Genomic DNA, 15,111 nt, shown 5'->3' with positions numbered 1-15,111 from the left:
ATTCCTCCGTCCTCCCCTTCTTGAAAATTAGGGGTCAATTGGCCCTTTTCCAGTCCTCTGGGACTTGACCAGAGCACCGTGAGTGCTCAAACCACCATGCCAGTGGCTCTGCTATGACACTGGCCAATTCCTTCAATACCCTCGGATGAAGTTCATCTGGGCCCACTGATTTGAACACATCCAGCCCCTCCAAGTGCCCCTTCACTAAATCTTTGCTAACAGTTGGTGGGCTGGTGTCCCCCCTGTGTCTATCTATGACCCAATTGGGAGATTTGTCTTGGTCTGTGTCTAGGAATATAGATGCAAAGAACTCATTGAAGAGCTCAGCTTTGTCCCCCCCCCCGTCACTAATTGCCCTAGTTTGTCCTGTAGGGATCCTATGCTACCCCGAGCCTTCTTTTTGCTCCCTATATACCTGAAGAAGGACTTTTTATTTTCCTTATTTTTTGTTGCCAACCTAAATTCTAATCCTGCTTTGATCTTCTTAGCTGATTCCCTGCAAGTGTGAGCCAGGGAGGTATACTCGTCTTTGGTAACTACCCTGTTTCCATAGCCTTACCTCTTTCTTCCTGGACTTCCCTGTTCAGCCAAGAGGGCTTCTTGGCCCTTTTGCCCCCTTTATGTGCAATGGGATTGTCTCCTTCTGCACCCGTAGGATCACTCCCTTGAGGAACAACCACCTTTCCTGGATCCCAATTTCACCAGTGCTTTTCAGCTTTAACACCTCACTAACTAATTTCCTGAGCACACTGAAGTTAGCCTTTCTAAAGTCTAGCACTTCAGCCCTGCTGGTTAGTTTACCCACTATCCTTTGCTGGATAGTGAATTCAATCAGTTGACAGTCACTATCCCCTAGGTTACCCTGCACCTGCAGATTCCCCACCAGGTCATCCCCTGTAGCTAACACCAAGTCCAGCAAGACGTTTCCCTTAGTGGGATCCCCTAGTATACCTCCTGTGTTAGGTGGAGGTCCTGTATGCAGGTTAAGAACCTACATGAGCAGTTAGATTTGGCTGACTGCTCCTCCCAGGAGATGTCATGGTAGTTTAGGTCACCCATGACAACCATATCTCTCTACTGTACGGCTGTTGAGAACTGACTGGAGAATTCCAGGTCTAGCTCATTCTCCTGGTGTGGCAGTCTATAGTAGACCCCCCACTACCGAGTCCCTTTCCCCCGACCCCCTTGTATCCTGACCCACAGTACCTCAGTTTGGCCCTCCTCTGATCTCATCTTGATTATAGAGGATGTATATTGTTCCTTACTATAGACAGCAACACCCCACCCCACTCTTCTCCCCACTCTATCCCATTTGTAGAACTTGTAACCCTCAATGCTTAATGCCCAATCATGACTTGGGTCCCACCAGGTTTCAGTTAGTCCAACCAGGTTCAAGTTGTCGCTTGCAAGCAGGACTGCAAGTTCCTCCTTCTTGTTCCCCATGCTCCTAGCATTAATGTAGAGAGATTTAAGCCCCCCAGTGGGTGCCCTTGGTACCTCCCCCCATCCTGATGTCTTTTGGGCCCCTTAGTGCTTACCTTAGTGCTTACCTGGGCTGATCCAGTGCATTGCTCATGGCTCGCAGATACTAGGTTCTCCTTATCCTCTGGTTCCCCATCCCACAATGAACCTAGTTTAAAGCCCTTTGGAGGAGATCAGCCAACCTGTAAGAGAACAGACTCTTACCTTTAGAAGAGAGATGAAGACCATCTTGTCCCAGGATGCCTCTCTCATAGAAGTGCAGATCATGGTTGTAGAAGCCAAAACCCACATGATGACACCAACTCTGGAGTTATGGGTAGTTAATGAAATAATCCCCATTCACCTGGTGGCTGCAAGCTCCCCAGTATCCCTGAGCTGTTGTGCTGACACACAAGGCAGTTCATGCTGGCTTCACTTGCTGTCTGCTAGCTCTAGCCCCAGCAGCTGGCTGGTTCCTCAGGCCAGTGTAGGGACTAGGTAGCTGGGCAGGTGTGCTCAGCCAGGGGCTAGTTGTGTGCTGACAGCAGGGAAGACAGGGAAATGGGTGCTGCCTGGGCAAGGCATGCAAACCCTTCCTCCCTGCACCCCATTTGGCTTGAGCTCAACTGAGCCACTTGCCTTTGGGATTCCCAAGCCAGGATCCTAACCCTGAAAGCTGGGTTACCACTCACACTGGGACATAGCTGGCTGAGACCCAGCAGGCTCCACTGCATGCATGCCGCATCAGGGAAGAGCTGAGAACTAGTAGGCTCGCTGCATGTGTGGGTGGGGATGAGTGGGGCAGGGAACACAGGTGGTGCTGACAGAGCCATTCCAAATGCAAAGAGATTCAGTTCATTGGGAAGGGAAGCTTCTGAGACATGGTGCAGTGGCCTGCAGCAGTGGGGCACGGTGGGGTGGGTGGGAAGGGAGAGGTTGCCCAGAAATAAAGCCAAGGCTTTAGTCCTTGATCATTAGCAGTTAACTGGTGTTTTAACCCTCCCCCTTGCAGCAAGGGCGAACTCGCTGAGTACAGAGGTAATTCCTTGGCCAGCCAGGCACAGCACAGGTCTCTTCTGCTGGAGAAGACAGGGCAGGAGGGAAAAGGGTGACTGCCTCAGCAAGGGGGCAGGAGTGGCTTCAGCCCTGCCAAGCTCCTCACTTTCAAGTTCCCTGTCTGAATAGGTGAGGCAGGGAAGGGGAATATTATCACCTTCCCTGTTTCCACCCACCCATTAGCAGCTCCCACCCACCATAACAATGTTGGTTATAAGATGTCTTTTGACTTCCTCCCACCCACACATTCTCCTTTGTTCATGCAGTTTGTAGGCAGGTGTGAAGTGCTGGCAGGCACATAGAACTGTGGATCATGTGCAGCCCCATCCAATCCCTCTGCACACCCTCCTCCCCACAAGCAAGGAAGGGGGAGGATTTGCTGGCCTGTCAGGAACAGGGGGGGCTAAGGTACAGGGCAATGGGCAGAAAATAGCCACAAAGCCATGAGACCTTTTGCAGCACAGGAAAGATTAATATGAAGCATGCTGGAAAGGCAGGTGCCAGGTCTTCTGGCAGGGAAGGGAGAGGGACTAGAGGGGGGAGGGGGAGATCTAGAGCTGCAAGTCCCCTCACTCTCCCAACCATAGATGCATCCTTTTTCCTGGCAGCCATGAGTCTTCTGCTGCCAATGGAAGCAAGGAGGTGGGAGCAGTACCTGTCCCTGCACCTGCACCACATTCCCTAACACCAGAAATAGGCACCAGCAGCAGAATGACAGTCTTTTCCACCCCATTTTCATCTCCCAGCATGAGCCTCCCACTGCCAGAGGAGGAGCTGGAGCTGGAACCAGGGGACCTGAGTGCCCTAGCTAAAGAAATTCTGGGGACTGAGAAGGAATCTGAGTTGTGCTCCACACCCCCCAAAGTTCCCCTAGACCCAGGTCTCCTTCTCAGGAAGGCACCTCAAAGGAGGCTGTGGAGGCAAGTGGCTCAGCTCAGTCAGCTCCTCCTGTTGTTGTGCCTCTGCCTGCTGAGGGGGGGATAAGGCAGGATCCCCACCCTCAAGCCAGAAGCAGGTGAGCAGCATAGTGTGAGCTGGCAGATGATCCCAAGTATGCTCTGTGCCAGCACTGCCAAAGGCAGATCAGCTGGGGCAAGGAAGTGAAACACTTCACCACTACAGCGATGCTGCTGCATCTCAGGAAGCAGCACCCCCTTGCCCTTCTTCCTCCTCACTTTGGCACCAATGGGAGTGAGCCCAAAGGGAAGTTCCTCACTCACTCCAAAGTCCCTGTCCCCCCAAACCAGAGGCACATCACCCTGGAGCAGTGGGGGAAAGCCACAGACAAAGGGGGTAAGTTGCAAGGGCGAGCGGCGTCACCCAGAACATGGGGAGATGCTTGCTTTGGATGGCCAGCCCTTCTCCTTAGTTGAGTGGCCAGGGTTCAGGTGGCTCATGGTGCTCATGGCCACATCCTACCAAGTGCCCACATGTACCACCTTTATCAGGATGGTGGTATCCTCCCTGTATGAGGCATGCAGGGAGGACTTGAGGCAGGAGCTGCATAAGGTAAGTCTGCAGGTAGCCTTGCACTTCACCTCCAACATCTGGAGCAGCCGAGGTGGAGATCATACCTACCTTTCCGTCACAGGCCACTGGTGTGATCAGTCAGGCTGTCAGTGGGCTATCCTCCAAGCTGAGTTGATGGATGAGTCCCACACAGAAAGGGAGATCATGGTGACCATGAATCGCATGGTGCAGGGGTGGCTCATTGGGCAGGGCGAGCTCAACTGCAGGTTCATGGTCACCGACAGTGGGGCCAATATGGTCAAAGCTATCTGTGATGCCAACATGTGTAGCACACAAGCTGCACCTCATAGTCAGGAGGGGGACAGGGCTGCCAGTGATGGCACTGTCACTATCACCCAGCTCATTTCCAAATGTAGGAAGGTGATGGGCTACTTCCAGCACAGCATCAAGGCAGGCAAGATGCTGCAGGAGAAACAGGCAGAGCTGAGCATCCCACAGCACAAAAATCATGCAGGATGCAGAGACTCAGTGGAACTCCACATACCTGATGCTGGAAAGGCTGGTGGATTAACAAAAGACCATCCATGAGATGGCCTTGCTCGGGGAGACTGGGATCAGTGGTTCCCTTGACAGAGTTGAGTGGGATACCATCTCCCAGACCTCGGTGGTCCTCAAGCCCTTCCTCAAGGCCACCGAGACCCTCAGCGCTGGTGATGCCCTCCTCAGCCAGGTGATCCCCATAGTGAGAGAACTTGAGAACCAAATGGAGAAGTTCCAGGGGATCAGTGTTTTGGCTGGGGTAGGCCACTGTTACCAGACATGCAGGCACTGGTGAGGTGGCTGAAAGAGGGCAACAGGAAATGGCTGGATCTGTTGCAGTCCAGTACAGTCCACATGCTGGCAGGCATCTTTGACCCAAGGGTGAAGGGGAGCATGTGCACTGGCAGCACCAAAACCCTTGATCACTGGAAACAGGTGCTGGTCAACCTGGAGGCAGAAGGGCAGAGGCAAGGGCATGTAGAAAATGGAGATCCACTTTCTCATGCCAGCACTCCCAGCACCAGCAAGTCTTCTCCACACCAGCCACTGCCAATGTGGGCCAAGGGCATGGCTTCAATATTGGGGTCCAGATGCACCAGACCCAAGCCTTGGGCAGGTAGCACCGAGGCTTCAGAGGCTACCTATCTCACTGAGGATATGGAGCCACTGGACTGTGATCCTTTGGCCTATTAGGCAACCCACAGTCAGATGTGGCAGGATCTGGCCACAGTTGCCTAGGAACAGCTGTCCTGTCCACTGACCAGCATTCCAAGCGAGAGGGTGTTCAGCATTTCTGGGGATGTTGTGACACCCCACCGCATCTCCTTGGATCTTGGTTTGGTGGAGCAGCTGGTGTTCCTCAAGGTGGGAGATTCCTCCCACTGCTGGAGTTCCCCAAGCCCCACCTGCAGACAGAGTGAGTGCCACCCGCCTCACTCTGTCCACACCTATTTTCATTTTATTTTTTCAAACCAGTTAATGTCCTGCTCTCTGAGCTGGAGGCAGTACTCACTGCATCACCAGCCAGCAGGGGAACAACGTCCCTGCCAAGTTTCTGTGCTAGGATGAACTTGTAGGTATGGGCTGGGGCTATGGTAAAGGAGGAGACCCCAGTTCCTGGGCATGGCCACTAAAACTGCACTCTGCTATGGTCAGGGAGGCCTGATGGGACTGATGGTGGCACAGCAGACCCAGGAACTACCAGGACTGAGGATCCCCCTGGTGAAAGGTGGGTAGCAGGTGCCATAACCTCCAGCTGCCACATGCACACACACAGTCCTGGCTGGGAAAAGCCCATACCTGTCATGTGTTTGACAGGCCTGAGGTTTGCTGGTTGCAGTAGGTTGTGAGACTCCAGGTGAGCTCAGCTTAGCTGCCTGGGATGCCAGGTTTTAGGTTGAAAAACTTATTGTTAGGCTGAGAAAGCACCTGCAGTTGGTCTGTGTGTGTGCTGTTCCTGGATGGAAGGAATAGTAAAGAAGCCAGAGGCTGGCATGCAATGCAGGCAAGACAGCCAGTCAGTGAAAGTAGAAATGGAGGCATCAGGGGGTGAGGAACAGGCTGGGGTATGGGGGAAGGGGGATGTATCAGCGCAGGTAAAAGTGGAGAGGTATGTGGGGAGTCAGATGTCCAGCAGGTTGTAGTGTGTCATAAATCCAATGTCTATATTGAGTTCAGGAGTTTCTGTTTCTAGGAAGCTAATGAAGTGAAGTTCATAGGCCTAGCTGTGAAAAATGGTTTGTAAATTCCCTTTCAGGATCAGGCCTGAAAGACTGGAGACAGAGTGGGTTTTTTTTGTGAGAAATGTGCGGTAGTTGGATATTTTTGTCTTTGATAGATTCTGGTGCGCAGTTTGTGGGGGTACTGAAGATTGTTGGCAGGTTTTGTGTTTTGAGCTGTAGGAAGTTGACTTCTGGTGATGAGGTTAGTAAGGTTTGGTGCTTGTTTGAATTTACAAACCACTTTTCACAGCTGAGCCTATGAACTTCACTTCCTCAGCCTCCTAGGTACAGAAACTCATGGACTCAATATAGACATTGGATTTATGACACACTGCAACCTGCCAGACATCTGACTCTTCAGGTACCTCTGCACTTTTACGTGTGCTGCTACATCCCCCATCCCCTCTACCCCAACCTGTTTCTCTCATCCCCTGACACCTCCATTTCCACTTTCAGTGACTGGCTTTCTTGCCTGCTTTGTTCCTCAGCCTCTGGCTTCTTTACTATTCCTTCCATCCAGGAACAGCACACACACACACACACACACACACAACAACAACTGCAAATGCTTCCTCAGTCTGATGAAGGTTTTTTCAACCTGAAAGCTTGCTTAGATATATTTCTGTAACTATGCAGTTGTTCTACTAAAAGATACCAAATTGACCCAAATAGCCTTGTCTGCCTGTGCCATGTCCTTAGACCAACACCCCTAACACCTGTCCCTGGTCAGCAGACTGGAAGGAGGCAGGGCCCTGGGCACATCTAAGTCCCAGGGCTGGGGCTGGCAGGAAGAGTTCTCTGGCAGCTGCTGGAGAAAAAGCTCCTACAAGAAAGGAAAGAAAGGCTCTAGTCTGTGACAGTTTGGCTGCCTGAGCTGCTGCTAGTGCTACTGTGCAGCTTACTAAGTGATTACCTGTTGTTATTTAAAGTGGTGGACTGGGATGAGGCTGCAGGGGAGGAGGAGACCTCATTGGGGCACACTACCGTGTTGTGTAGAGGCCCCAGTGCCAGTGAGGGCGTGCCTTAACACACACACAGTTTCATACATGTCACAAGTTTTGCTTGTCAGCAGCCTGAGGTGCAGTTTCCCAGAAACCCCTGCACCTACCTCCTTGAAACCTGGCAGGCTTCATGGCCTCAGCAGGGGCTATCATACCTGTGGTTTTCACCCTGCTGCGCCTTAACACACATACATGACATGAGTTTAGCTTTCAGCAGTTTGAGGTGCAGTTTCCCAAAAAGTCCTTTACCTATGTCCTTGAAGTTTAGCAAGCTTCATGCCCTTAGAAGGGGTTATCATTCCTATAATTTTTATTTGAATTGGTGAAAAAATGACAAAGTTATAGGTATTTCAGTGATTTCCCATGATAGTCTATGGCTGAATCCCCGAATCTGTCCGAATCAGCACTGAGTCTTCTGAAGCCGGATCGATTCAGGACAGTGATCCAAATCTCTGAACTGAATCACTGTCCTCTGAATCACCCAAATCCAAATCTGAATCTAATACTTCCCTATTTGCACAGGCCTAATGGTGAGTCTTGGGATGCAGGAGAAATGAAATTTTAACCTTTCGTCTCTCTGGAGTAGACTAACAATACTCTGGAGCGAGCTGGGCAAAGCAGATCAAATATAACTGTCACCTGGAGTGACATGACTAAAATGTTTAGAGGGTATTTAGCATGGGATAACATCCTTTAATTGGTAAATGCTCCCATTTTAACTGCCTTTAAGATAGTTCAAAAGTAAACTGTAATAGAGTCCTCAGTCAGTTGTAGAGTATGCTTAGGTCTCTGGCTGTTGAGCATGGCTTTCTCTAATTTTCACCTTCTCTGGGCTCCAGAGCTCATCTTTTGATCTCTGAGAGTTGTGGGGAAAGAGCAGGGGGTGGGGTTCCAGCTGCTGCTCTTCACAGCTGTTGCTCTTCACAGTACACTCCAGGCATACCTACATCTAAGTCATTCCAGCCTCTTCTTGAAGCCCTCCAGTGAGGGAACTTCCACATCTTCCCAGTGTTCCTCAACCTTTTGTGCAGTGGTTGGGCTGCAGGTGTGATTCAGTGGCCTGGCCTGACCCCATGCACCAGTTCTGGCCATGTGCCCCATATACCAAAGCTGGCCAGGCACCAGCCCAACCCGGCACACCAGATCCAACCAGACATGATGCATCTGACCAGGCCCACTGGCCTAATCCCTGGGTGCCAACATGATCTAGACAGCAGGGCCATGTCATCCAAGCTGTAGGGCTCCTTCAGGTTTGGAAATTTGAAAGCAGGAGAGCACCAATTAATGTTGCCACTGCTTCCCTGACAGCAACTTTTTGGACCCATGGGGAGACCCACAGGCCAGATGATATGGCCTCTGGGCTGGAAGTTGAGGACTGCTGCGCAGACAGCCTGTTCCACTGCCTCACTATTCTAACACTGAAGAACTTTTTTTTTCCCCTGCTATCCAATCCCTACTTTTCAGCAATGTCAAGGGATTGCTAGGCACCTTATACAATGCATCAATGAGGAAAGTTCTCTCTGTTTTTGATGATAACTCTTCAGATATTTGAAGACCACTATTATTATCCGTGCCTTAATTAAGTGCCTGTTCTTCAAGCTGAATATACTTAGTTTTCTCAACCTCTCCTTGTATGGCATGTCTTCCAAATCCTTTATCATTTTTGTTGCCTGCCTTTGTCCCTTATTTCTCAATGTCCTTTTTAAAATGCAGAGCCCACGACTGCACAGAGTTCTCTAAATGAAGTCTAAATAGCGCTGAGTAGAGTGGGGCTCTCATCTCCCATGTCTTACATTTAATACTCTGATTGGTACAGTTTAAAACCTTAGTCACCCTTTTTTCTTTCTTAATAGTTTTGCAGCTGCATCACATTGCAGACTCACAATGAGTCTGTGATCCACCAGAACCCCAAGGACTTCCTCAGCAGTGCTGTCATCTAGCCAGTATCACCTGTTCTCTATTTTTGCTTTTATTATTCTCCCCTATGTGCAGGCACTTTGTATTTATTCACATTCAACTTCAGCCTGTCTCTCACTGAGGAAGCTCTCTATGCTGTTATCCAAAACATTAATAAACACATTGAACATTGAATACTCAGAGCAGCTCTCTGTGGGACTACATTTGAAACCCCCTGCCATTCTAAAAACTTATCTCCTCCTATAGATACCTTCCTCTAAATTTCTAATCTGTTTGTTCAGAGTCAGCTTGTTGCCACTCACTTGTGCTAGTGGGTTTGTTCAGCCTAAAGAGCTCCTGTCCCATCTTAATATTAACCCCACAAACGTAGCTGTAAAAGGTAAATGTAAGTTCTCCCAGTGTTGTTTTGCTTATCCAAACACAGCAACCTACTTTAATCTTCATCCCTAAGAAAAGGTGTCCCTTCCCTAATCCATGTGAAAAAACTTCCTTTGTATCCATTTCAGTTTAAGTTAGGTAAAAGGCAGGGTAGACTTATACCTTGTAGACTAACTGAATCAGCGATATATAACATAAACTTTTCTAAACAGCAGGCATACTTCATCAGATGCTGTGAAAGTACCTCTCAGTGTAAGTTAATCATTATTGAATGCTAATGACCAGAAGTGTGCACAGTATTCTAAATAGGGTCCTTCTAATGTCTTGCACAGTGATACTAGACTTGCCTGCCTCTACTGAACATTACCTACCCAGATCCCCAGCTTGAATTGACCTTTTTCACAGCTGAATCTAAGTCTGGATCCTCATTCTCTGCTACAGACCTATGTCTAATAGCTATACGATGGAGGACAAGTTGCTCTATTGTACAATGAACATACAAGTAAGTTTATGTCTGATAATTCACATTTTAACTGACATATGGGAGCTCCTCACACTATGTGTCCTACAAGAGATACATTTCCTTTTCCTTTAGTAATGCTGCAGTGAAAATAATCAGGCCTGACATAAAAAGGAGCACGATGACACAGAAAGGGAGAGAGAGAAATGAGAGCATTAAATGGATATTATGATCATCGCCTTGGGTATGCACGGTGACTTATTTTCTTTTGCTTGCAAAATATCAGTAGTTTTCAGGAAATCATCTCAGATATCTGAACACTTTGGCAAACCCTCATTAAGTTGACATACTAGATGGTCATAAAATGGTATCTTCTCTATCACATGGAACAGAGTGAGATTTCACCACCAGCATGCTCCTAATTCTTGCAATTAACAATAAGGGAAACCTCAGCTGTTTTTAAAGGAAGAGAGGCCTTGTTAAGGAGAAAAAACTTGAGAACATGACCTGTGGACATGCTTATGGCTCAAAAGGCAAAAAGTTCAAACTGTTTCCTCCTTTCTTTTTTTTAATCTTGTGATTTTGGATTCAGGACTTTTGACTCCTCATTGTTGGCCATCTGTGACTAATACCATCATCACAACAGTGTACTGTTGGTGCTACACAGTAGTCAAAGCTTTCAAATGATGTGACAACATTATCGTTAAAGCAGGGTATTGCTCTTCACACTGGCCTGACTATTTCTTGAAGTACCTGCTTTGTATGAGCTGGGATATATGGTGGTTGAGCAAAACAAATGTGCCTATTGTCTGTCTAACACTTCCAAGCATGTGTTATCTTCAAAAAAGCTCCAAGTAAACAATCGAGGTAAAATCCACTGTATTCAATGTAGATTTTTTTTTAAATGAATTAAACTAGACTCTCTGGCTGAGCTAGGAGGTGCTTATACACTTTTATTCCTCCGTGTATTGCTAAATTTACATTTCAAGCTCTTTCCCCATCTGTTTTTCAAGCTTTGCTAGCTAACTGGATAGCAAAGCTATGCTTTTGGAGCCAAAGGTGCTGTGTCTGGATTCTGTTACTGCTTCCAACTTATAGATAATTAATAGCTGTGGTATATCAGCACATAGCACCATGAGTAGTTACTACATAGGACACAAATAGACACTAAATGGATGACTTCCTTCCTGCCCAAAATGGATAGTTTATGGGGTTCACTGAACCATTAGCTCTACATGACTAAAGTCAGTAGGCAGAGAAAATTATAGCCATCTAATGATCATTTGGGCAGGGATTTTCAAAGAAGCCAAATGAATGGGATGCCAATCCTACTTTCCTTATGCTATTTTGAAAATCCCAGCTTAAACTTTCTGACAAATGAGTTGAACTTGGCATTGTTCTTAGGGGTAGGTATTCACACTACAACTGCCACGATCATTTGTAACTTCAAGCTGGAAAGTTAAGGCTGAGTTGATGTGAAACATGAAAGACAGCCTCTTCTGGCGAGGTGATTCTGTTACACCATGACTACATAAATTATCAGGGAGAATGAAGCAACCTGTATTACATCTGTTCTGTGACAAAAGAACGGCCTTTCATTGCGTTGGCTAAGAACCTGGAATTTGTTAGAACAGCACTGGCATGAACATTACATGTGCCTACGATCTTTGAGGAATACAAATTGAGGAGGAGAAATTTAAGTCAAATATAAAAAGAATAAGAACCTTAAAAAGTGAGATAAACAGCAAGACTTAGTCCTGCTCTTGCTCAAACTGGAATAAATGTGAGAAGTCCCTTGGTATTAATGGAGTTGTACTGGTTTTATACTAGTTCATGTGAGAAAATGATTATGCCTTATCAATGCTAACAGTCTGCATTATAAACAAACAAATTATGCTAGCTTTCTTTCTTCTTTTTAGTATTTCCTGTGGATTGAATGGATGTTTCAGAGTTCAAAGCCTATTCAAATGTCCATGCACCTGTTAAATTCATTCCCAATTTGTCCTCAGATTCTTACAGGCTCTTCAATACAGATTTCAGAGAAGAAGGGTGGGATTAAAATGACAAACTCAGGCATACTTTCTGCAGTCACAAAGTCCACCATTTCTTCACCCTCTTCACCCCAGAGTCAGACCCTGAGCTGTCATCAGAAGCAGACCATGAGGAGGGGAGTGCCATGTTATAGTCGCACTTCCCTATTGGCTCCTCCTCCACTCCTGGGCTAGGGACAGAAGTTACTCATAAACCAGTTTAAGTGATCAGAAACTAGTTTAAACCTGTAACAGAGCAGAAGCTTAGTGCACTCAAACCAGTTTCAAAATGGCTGAAAATGGTTTAAGATAAAACTGATTGAGTGTAGTATCAGACTTAACTGATTTGGGTCAAACTGATTTATGAAACTTCTGTCCCAGACTCCTTCCTGGTTCATGTTATATCACAGTCCCCCAGTATCCCTGGGCTGGGCTGTGCTGTCTTTTCCAGAGAGCAGGGCTGGCCCCACCCCTCTGCTCCCTGGCTGACAAGGCAGGGAGGGCAAGCCTGGCTGGGGATCTACAGGGGAGGGGATGTCCCCCCAACCCTTGCTGGGGTCTGGGGCCAGGCCGGGGGGGGGGGGGGGTTGAACACCCCTTCCCCACTCAAACTCAATGCTGGCTGCAACTGTGGACTACAAATCTCAGAGGCACCTGGAAGCAGAAAGAGGAAATGATGAGCAACCCTGCAGAGTCCTGCTGCCGTGATTTTCGACTACAAGTCCCAGAGACCTTGGGGGCAGCAGAAAGAGGAAGCAAACACACAGCCCATGCTGGCTACATGCCGGAGAGCTGTGCTGTAGCCCCCCTACACCAGCTTCTGGCCTGAGCCACTGCAGGCATGTGGCTGAATTTCCTGAATAAAAGGTGTGTTCACTTACATTACAACTTAATCTCTGCAGTTTAGACTAACCTGCAAAGACTGAATCAATTCAGCTTCAGGCCTTTCGACTGTCTGCACTTAGTCCTGCTGTCTGTGGGAGCTGAGGGCTCAATTAAGCTGAAGCTGGGCTGCCTAGCTCCTCTTCCAGAGATGAGTGTGCAGCCAACCCCAGAGACCAGGGGCCTTAATCCTCACTGCAATCCCCTTTTCAAAATCCTAAATTCTCTGTTGACTGTCATCTCTAGAATTCACACTATTCAAGCTTTGCAAACACTGGGAACAGGGAAAAGCCTTTCCCATAAAAAAGGTTACCATTCACAAAACTAAACAAACCAGGCACATTTTATTAAAATTCTTATCCCACTCTTCAAATATCTTTCCAAACTGCACAATTAAGCATGGGGAACAAAGCCGCTAGGTAACCAACTGAAGATTAGAAACAGAAAGATTGTCTACTAGATAGCAATTTGAGAGCAATAAACAGAATGATTCACCACAAGATAGCAATCTGAAGACTGTAAACCAAATGGTTCACAGGAGACATGTGAATACTGAAATACCTCAACTTGCAAATTATCTGCATGCATTTAGAATGAGAATACCCCCCTTGCAGAAACACAGTACAGGCTCCTGCTTACCATAATAAGCATTTTTAATAAAGAATACTGAACACACTTCTCTTAGGAGAGGTTAGATGAGATGAGTTGATGTGTAAAGCAAAGACCTATGACCAATAATAGCAAACACTTTACACAAGTGGGGAGACACCTAGATCCTCAGAAGGGATTGAGTTGGACACACCTCACTTCCAATGTAGTCATCTGGGCATACAGCCAAAAAAAAGAACTTAGGCATGGGAATGCTGAAAATTCAAGCACCAAAAGGTTAGGTGTATAGCTCCAGTCAAGGACACTACAAAAACCAAGGTGGTACACATGTTCCTAATTCTGCAATTGCTGTAACTTCAGGACCAAGGACTGGGATTCCTAACACACAATATGGTAAATGAGGGAAGGCTAAGCTAGTCAATAGAAAATGTGAAAAAGAACAGTATTTGCCTGGGATCCCATCTCTCTCCTGGACCAGGACAGCAATTAGACATCTCCTGGAAACTCTGAGTTAGCTGTTTAAGTGAAACCAGTGCTTGCAGTCTGAAAACCCCGTCTAGACTTAGTTGCCTGAATCAGAAGCCAGAGGCACTGAATGGTGGTAGGAACACTTGGCTAGAAAACTGGGTACCTGGATCCTAGGGTTATCTGGAAGGGAGTCATACATCTCTCCCACACTTCCAAGAAAAATATCCTAACTACTAGAGCAGGGACTTAGCCTCCCCTTCTGCCTTCCTCCGCCCTGCCCAGTTGTCAGCTAAAGATAACCCACAGTGCAGCCAAGAGTCATGGAGCCAAAAGCGCAGTGAACAAGAAGTAACATGACCCAAGAGCACATTGGTTATGACAGTCTTTGGGCATGTCCTTTCAAAGCATATAATTAAGTGAGCTTGGACCCACAGAAACTTGTGCTCTGATCTCTGACTTAGTTGGTCAATAAGGTGCAAATCTACTCTGCCTACACCCCTAAGAGGCCATAGTCCTAGGGTCTGGCTTCAGCTAGTTGCAAGTGTTATTTCTGAGGGAGAAGGAGGGGTTGTAACCAATGACTAATGTAAAAATCCATACACAGGTTTCGGAACAGGGGTAAGAACCAGAAGCTCTATCCATCCTTTTTTTCCCAGAGGAGTTACAGAGCTACCATCAGGTTCTTTCTTGACTGTTCCTCTTTTGGACCTATGAATATTACATTCATTTCCATCTAGTATCAGAGCTTCACCAAGAAGGCAGAAGGTTGCTGCAACCCCTACCCAGCCTATAGCCTGACTAGTAGAACACTTTCCTAAAAAGTGAAAGATATGGCAAAGAAAGCCTAGAAGCCACATCTCCTAATTCCTGGGCAAATGCCCTAATCACCAGACTATTCCAGGTATTTTGAAGTCAAGAGATCTGAATTTTAATACAAATTGTTTCATTAGATAAGCCATGTTTCGATTTCCTCATTCACCAGTTTTGCAACCTATCAGGTAAGGATGTTCATTATCTTTCACCTTCCTAAATGGGTTTGAGTTCCACAAATGAAAGAAAGGATGTGTTATAATTATAATTTCAGTTTTTACGAGTTGAAAATTTTATCCTGAGTCATC

This window comes from Alligator mississippiensis, chromosome 4 (genome assembly GCF_030867095.1).
Source record: "Alligator mississippiensis isolate rAllMis1 chromosome 4, rAllMis1, whole genome shotgun sequence".
Taxonomy (NCBI): Eukaryota; Metazoa; Chordata; order Crocodylia; family Alligatoridae; genus Alligator; species Alligator mississippiensis.
Note: the sequence above shows the minus strand (reverse complement) of the source record.